The sequence below is a fragment of the Vigna umbellata genome, chromosome 3 (assembly GCF_029865625.1).
Source record: "Vigna umbellata cultivar VRB3 chromosome 3, Vumbellata_1.0, whole genome shotgun sequence".
Classification (NCBI taxonomy): domain Eukaryota; kingdom Viridiplantae; phylum Streptophyta; class Magnoliopsida; order Fabales; family Fabaceae; genus Vigna; species Vigna umbellata.
Window position 1 is genome coordinate 29,348,715 of NC_142167.1, and position 8,000 is coordinate 29,356,714.

Genomic DNA, 8,000 nt, shown 5'->3' on the forward strand with positions numbered 1-8,000 from the left:
TTCACCCCACTTGGTTTATTGAACGCGTTAATCATCCCACTGCGTCGCCTCACAATAGTAAAATTAGGATGATCCGTATCATGGGTGTTAGTCTTGTGTGTTATTAATCCAAAAGAAATTTTGGCTTAGTGGTTATATTTTCTAACCTAGACTACGTAGCTTAGAAAGGCTACTTGTTTTTGTTATTCCACTTTTGTTTTGGCTTCATGCAAATATTGACATAATGGGACATGTTAGGTAGATGTATTTTGTTTTTGGATGTTTCTTTTGGTTTCATGCAATGGGAAATGGCTATTGTTCAGAGACAAGCATTAACTTTGGGGTCCCATGGTTTTCTAGAATGAGGAATATACCAAGTGAAGAGAAAATGCAACATCATGTCTTGTTAAGTATGGTAACGTTGCTTTGGTTAGATTAGGAAATGTAGTGAAAGGTGTGAGTTCTTAGCAATTTAGGTCACTTATATATATATAACAATTATTAAATATGTTAGGGCCATTATATTTTATTAGTCAACTTTATAAAGTGATCTAATTAAGATAAATATGACTAAGGGTATATTTGTCATGAAAGGTATATTGTGTAGAGACGAACAATAATTTCAATTTGTTGAAGGGGACAAATTATAATTATTGAAACTAAAGAAAAGTAACCGCTAGAGGTTACTTAAAGGGTCATGATCCCTATTTGTTAACACATCGTATCATTCATGTTACTTTCTCTTTATCCCCATTAGAAGAGAAAATCCAGAGGGAACCTAAGGTGCTCTAGAGAGGGCAGATCAGAGACCATGGTTCCCAATGTCTAATCTATATAGATACACTTCCACTTTAATGTTCTAAAGGTATTGGGAACTTCTTTGATTAAAGAGTTTATTGCTCATTAATTATTAATCTGTTAATCATAAAACCAACAAGTGGTATTAGATCATATTAGTTATTAATTGGCCAAAACTTTTGATTTATCTTTCCAATTTTATGAGAAATTATGATTATAAATTTTAGGGGTTTTTCATTTAATGATTTATAATTTGCATCAAATTCTTGGTCCATGAATATGTTTTAGATTATGATAATAAAATTTCCATAATTAATATTCTTGTGTATCTGAAATTCAAACCAATTAGCATTAATAATAAATCCAATTTGGAAACCTTAATGTTTATCATAAAATTGAAAATTAAAATCCTAATTATGTTTTTATAATTTAATCCTCCAGAAAATCAATTTTAAGAATCCTAAATCAAATCAGGAAAAATTCCCAATTTGAAACCTAATGCTTGTGAACTCTAATTTGCGAAAAATCCCAATTTCTATCTACCCTTTTTTTTCTTCTGCCTGCTTCATCATGCTCATGAGGGAAAGATATAGTTTCCCCTTCTCTTCTTCTCCTTCGGCACTGCTCTTCAACCATATGGCGACTTCCTTTCTCTCATGTTGGCACAACACGCAACAACTTGAGGGTGATTCGCGACAACGGAGCTTGTGAGCGAAACAGTGGCAGAGGCACGACCCATAGGGGTTTCTATGGCAGTTCGCAAGGTGGGTCTCGCGACAACTTTACGGAGATCAACGGAGCTTCGCCGTGGTTGGCCGCTGGTTCTCTGGTTTTTTGTTTTTCTTTTTTGTTTTTGGTCCTGGTTTTCTGAGGTGGAGGTGCGACTCCTCCTTCTTCGTTGCGCAACGGAGGAGGTTGCATGTTTTCTCGCAGTGAAGAGCGAACCTGCAGATGGCGTGTTCGCGGCGATTCTGTCGCGATTCTGCGACAGCGGAAGACGCTCATGGCGTTGGGAGTCCGACGGTAGGAGACGCGCTTGCTCATAGAGGATCGCAACAACAACTTTTGCGCTTCGTTCATTTGGTTCATCACGCGACAGTGTCAAGGTGGTCACGACAAGGGCTGTTCGCGGATGACAGCGTTCGCGGCTGACGGCGAGGTTCAACCCTAGCACGGCTGACGACGAGGTTCAACCCTCGCGCTTCTGTTTATGTCAATGGCTTGCAGGTTGTGACCCAGGCCTAATTTGGGAAGGTCCAGTAAGCACAATCTATGATGGTCCAATAAGACAGATCCATTTTGGGAGAATTTTTTTTCCTGACTGGATTTGCTTTTTGGACTTTTATAATTTTTAAAAGGGTGTTGCTCCCTCCACCACCACCCATTGCTCCCTCCACCACCTCATTCCTATTTTACCCCTCATTTCACCTCTCTATTCTTGTTTTATCCTTAATAAAATTTTATTTTTAGGATTCATATTTTATTACTTTTACTCATTGTAATCCTTTACATGAATGCATGACGGCAAACACACTCTTCTTCCTCTCTTTCAATTTATCCTCTCATTGTTTCATTGTGATCTTCTTTCTCTTGAACGTTTCATTTCTTCAGGAATTGATCCATCAATGTCAAAGGTCGGTGGGGGTGGTGAAGGTGCAGTGCAGAGCAACTTCATTGTCCAGATACGTACCCTAAAATAAACCTTAAAATAAACATGAAAATCTTAAACGAATGTGAGCATCTGTCAGGAGATGTCAACATCCGTTTAAGCTAAAACGGATATCGACATCTGTTTTGTCTTAAACGGATGTTGACATCCGCTAACGGATGTGAGCATCTGTTTAACCTTTTCATGATTATTTTAAGTTTTTTTATTAGTTTATTATTTTTTATATTAATCCAACCCAATTACGCAGTTTCGCCCTACCGCATCTCCTTAAATACGACCACCCTAAGCTGCGTTTATTCCCTTTCTCCCTCCTTCCTTTCCCCCTCCCAAGTTTCAGACCAAGCTTTCTGATCTTACCTCTTCCGATTCTCTGTGGCAGGAAGCAACCATTTGACAGGCCAGGCTTTTGACTCTAAGCGGGATCTGAAGCATGAATGGGGGAAAGGGGAATCTCAACTCTTCTCACCTTCAAAAACCAGCCACTATCTGTCCAACTCCATTTGATCAGGGGAACCGAGAGAAAACAAAAGGTCTGAGAGCTAAAAAATTTGGCAAGAAATTACAACCGAGGGGGAGGCGCTCAGAGTTGAACAATAGAGAAAGGAGCTCCAAGAGGTAAGCAAGTAACGTTCAATTTACAATCGCTGTTAGAATAGCTTTATGCTTTGCTTGTGTGTGATTGTTGCTTGAGTATTCCAAACCGTGTATGTATACATCACGGTTATCTTCTTCACCATGTTCAACACCTGAAACACAGAATAAACCATTTACTCATCTTCCGATTTCTACAGTTTATTCCATTCCCTCACACAATTCAATGCTAGATTAAGAAACAAATTTACCACTACTCTCTTCAGCCACCATTGGCAATGAAGTTCTACTTTGTTGTAAACACCCAACCCATCGTTCAAGCTTCCTTTCATCTCCAATCAACACTGAAGAATTTGAATCCTTGAGCAGGAAACACATATACAACAGAAACCAAAAAACCCATACATAGAACCTCCAAACATTGTCTCCACAAGCCGGTCGTTTCGTATGATATACAAACTGTGGAACCACACTAGTGGTGGTCTCGGTGGCGGCAGTTTCCGCCTCTGTGGCGGCAGTTTTCGCCTTTGTGGCGGCAGCGACTACGGTAGGAGAAGTGGGAGAAAAGGGTTACGTACGCCGGTAGTGAGTTGCGTCACCGGCGTGACCCTGGTTCGCGATTCGGAGGCGGCGACGGCCAGTTCCAGTGGAGGCGATGTCCGGTGGCGACCTTGGCTGTGACCGGCGACGCCGGTGGTGTCTTGATTCGAGACGTCTGGGCTCGCTCAGGCGGTGTTTGACGGAGAAGGGGTAGAACTTCCCGCGCGTGAGGAGAAGAGGAAAGGCGAACCCAGCGCCGTGGCTGACGGTGGCTCTGGTGACGCCATGGATCGCGATTAGCGATGGCCGGTTCCGGTGGCGGCCCGTGGGCATGAGCCGGCGGACGGGACGAACCCCTCCCTTGGTTGCCGATTTCAAAGGGAGACGAGAGAGGGGAAGACGGTGGCGCCACGGTCGGCAATGGTTCCGGTGATACTCGGGGTCATTGCCAACGTCGAGACTTGTAGACGATGGTGGCGCGGTGGCCATTTTGGCGGAGATGGCAGTGTGCGTGTAGGGAAGACGACCGAGAGAAGGAGACCCTGGGTCTGGCGTGATGCAGAGAGAATGGGAGAACCCCTAAAGTTTTTCTGAGCCAATGAAAAGGCCTTGGGCCTGTTTTTGTTTTTTTTCTCTGACCCAACTTTCCCTAAAACAAAAAAATATATAATAAGAACCTTTTCTCCTACGCGCACTCCCCATTTTTCACCCTTACACCCCTACGTCCATCCCCTGCCTTGGGCTCGGGCCCGTTCTGTTCCTAAAAAAAAAACAAAAAGATGAATTTCTTCCCTACGCCCCCTTATTCTCATTTTTGCACCCCTCTCCGCCTGGGCTTTGGCCCAATTCGTTTTTTTATTGTTTAGGCACCCTAGTTTCTTATTTAGCACCTCCGCACCCCTTTTTTATTTGCTTATTATTTTACCTTTATTTTACTACTTATTTATCTATCCTTTTATTTTATTTTTTATGTTTTTTTTCTTCTTTCTTTTTTCTCTTTTGATTTTAAATATTTATCTACTTTTTTAAATGTACTTTTATAAAAAAATGATAAAAATATATTTTAAAGGTTTAGGCACATGTGTGATCGCCCGCATCGTCCTTGTGCTGAAACCTTTTCTTCTTCTCTTCTAAAAATAATAAAATATTTTAAAGGTTTAGGCACATGTGTGATCACACGCATCGTCCTTGTGCTAAAACTTTTTCTTCTTCTCTTCTAAAAAATAATAAAAATATTTTAAAGGTTTAGGCACATGTGTGATCGCACGCATCGTCCTTGTGCTAAAACTTTTTCTTCTTCTATTCTAAAAATAATAAAAATGTTTTAAAGGTTTAGGCACATGTGTGATCGCACGCATCGTCCTTGTGTTAGGACCTTTTCTTCTTCTCTTCTAAAAAATAATAAAAAATATTTTAAAGGTTTAGGTATATGTGTGATCGTTCGCATCGTCCTTGTGCCAAAAAACCCTTTTCTCTTTCTTTTATAAAAATATAAAAAAAATATATAAAATCTTTAAAAACTAAAAAATCAACAATTTCAAACAACAAATAATCTCTCAGCCAGAACTACGTGATCCTTGATTCTCTATCAAATGTGGAGATACGTAGGAGCAAGGCTAGCCCTTGTCAGGTTCACTTCCCAAAAATCCAAAATCATTTCAAAACAAATTTTCAAACAATTTCCAAACAAACTTCTCAAACAGTTCCAAAAGAACTACGTAACCCTGATTTCTCATTTTGAATGAGAATACGTAGGAGCAATGTCAATCCTTATCGGGCCCAAAAAGTAAAAAAATATATTTTGTTTATTTAGAGTTTTATTTTAGGGGATAGTTAAACATTTTGAAGACCACATCATATTCGCGTATTTAGTTAAAGGTACTGCCTTAGGGCAGGCGTTGTAGGGTGCTAATACCTTCCCTACGCGTAACCGACTCCCGAACCAGGAATCTCATTTTCGCAGATCATGCCTTATCATTTTATGGTTTTTCTGTAGTTTTCCAGAATAAACTATGATGGCGACTCCAAATCTCTTTTCAAAAACCGTTTTCTTTTTGGATCGTCGTCCCGTCGCGATTCCGGTTGCGACACCTATGATGGTAACATGTGATAATTATAAGGTCTTTTACTTGTCAATAAGAAAATCAATCCAAAAATAGGTTTGTTATTGGACATGTTCTTATTATCAGTGTTGATCATTACACCAAGATACCTCTAGCAATTAATATTTTTGTCCAAAGACTTGATATTGATGGGGCATTGGGTGTCTTGAGATGGGATAGAATATCATTTGAATTATATTTATATAATTATTAATTTTACAGTGTGAGCTTAATTCCTTTGTTTCTCTAATATAAAATACAGTTACGATGACTTCTAGATCTGTCAACTTAAATTCAATTCTAGTCCTCAACGGTACAAATTTTAAGGATTGGAAAGACAACATAGAGATAATTCTTGGTTGCATGGATCTCGACCTCGCGTTAAGGATTGAGGAACCTCCTTCTCTTAAGAACTCAAGTACCTCTAACAAGAGGAGAGAATATGAGAAGTGGGATCGCTCAAATCGCATGTGTTTGATGGTCATTAAGCATGACATTTCAAAGGTTTATAGAGGTACTATATCTAAAGAAATTACAAGTGCTAAAGATTTCCTTGCTGAGATTGAAAAGCGCTTTGTGAAAAGCGAAAAGGCGGAAGCAAGTGCACTTCTTCAAAGCTTGGCTTCCATGAGGTATCAAGGCAAAGGAAATGTGAGAGAGTACATTATGGAAATGTCAAACATTGCTTCAAAACTTAAGGCGTTGAAACTTGAGTTGCAAGAAGACTTGTACATTTTATTCTAAACTCTCTTCCTGTACAATTTGGACAGTTTAAGATCCTATAACTGTTAGAAGGAGAAATGGTCTCTTAATGAGCTTATTTCATATTGTGTTCAAGAAGAGGAGAGACTAAAGCAAGAAAGGACTAAAAGTTCTCACTTAACCAGTACCTTTAATGACAAGGGCAAAACTGAGAATCCTAATAGTAATGCTTTTAAAGGTCCATCACAAAAGAAAAAAAATTTAATAAATGTTTCTTTTCCAATAAAGTTGGACACATGAAAAAGGAATGCACAAAATATGATGCTTGGTGTGCCAAAGAAAGGGTTGACTAAGCTATCAAAAGACAATTATTTTTGAAAGATGAATCTATTTAGAGATGTTAAATTTGTAGTCATGGAAGTGATAGAATGTTTTAGATTATTATTTTGTAGTGATTTTCTAAATTTTGGTTTTGAAAGACATTTCATTGTACCGTCATTTAGGCGGAATTTTATTTCATTTGTTTATTTGGACAAATTTTGTTATTTATATTAGTTTGGAAATAATGAATTCAAATGTTTCTTATTCAAGTTTTGTTGAAACCGATTCATTTTTGGCAAATAATAATCTATATATTCTTCATACGGTGACTTCCTATTATGAATCCTTAAATATGGAATTGCATGATACTAAGCATAATATTCTTTAAGGATATTGAGTTTGGGGGGAAGAATAAAATTTATAGGAAGAATTGTTGGAAGTGATCTAATTCGTAAAGTTCAAAACCTCTAGTAAGTTTAGAACCTTTATAAGAACAAACTCAAGATCCTCATAAACATGTGTTTCACGAGGAGTATAAATCTATGTAAGACAATAAGGTTTGAGAACTTGTGCCCTTACTAGAAGGTATGAACCCCATTGGAAATAAGTGAATACTTAAGACCAAAAGGGATTCTAATGGTAATATGGAGAGGTATAAAGTTTGTCTTGTGACGAAGGACTATACTCAAAAGGAGAGGGTTTGTATGTTGATGACATCCATAAAGCTTTTATCATGAAGGGAGACGAGTTTAGTCTCGATCAATGCCCAAAAGGAAATTTAGAAATTCAAGAAAGGCAGAAGATTCACTATGTTTCAGCGATAAGGGGTTTGATGTATGTCCAAGTATGTACGCATCCGGATATAGGATATATAATTGGTGATTTAGGCAAACATTTAAGCAATTAATGAATGGATCTTTGGAAAACAACCAATAAATTTATGAGGTTTTTTCAAGAGAACAAAGGTTTATAAGCTCACGTATATAGGGTCAGACCAGTAAGAGATCATCAAGTATTCTGATAATTTTGTAGGATGCCAAGATAGTTTAGGATCCACTTCATGTTACATTTTCATGTTAGCTGGTGGTGTGGTTTCTTGGTCTAGTACCAAGAAAATCCTTATGGCTTTATCCACTATGATTGCAGAATTTGTAGCATATTATAAGGCATCAAATCAAGGTATATGGCTGATTTTTGTCACAGGGCTGCATATTATGAAAGGATTTGAAAGAACAAACTCCTTGATGATATATCCTCTTAATAAGGCTATTACACCCAAGGTCGTTCATGAACATATT

At 38.2% G+C, this 8,000-nt stretch overlaps 1 pseudogene; it reads left to right on the top strand.

Moving 5' to 3' along the window:
* Nucleotides 1-5,946: 5,946 nt before the first annotated feature.
* On the top strand, nt 5,947-6,734 carry LOC124823861 (uncharacterized; annotated as a pseudogene).
* The last annotated feature ends 1,266 nt before the right edge of the window (nt 6,735-8,000 follow it).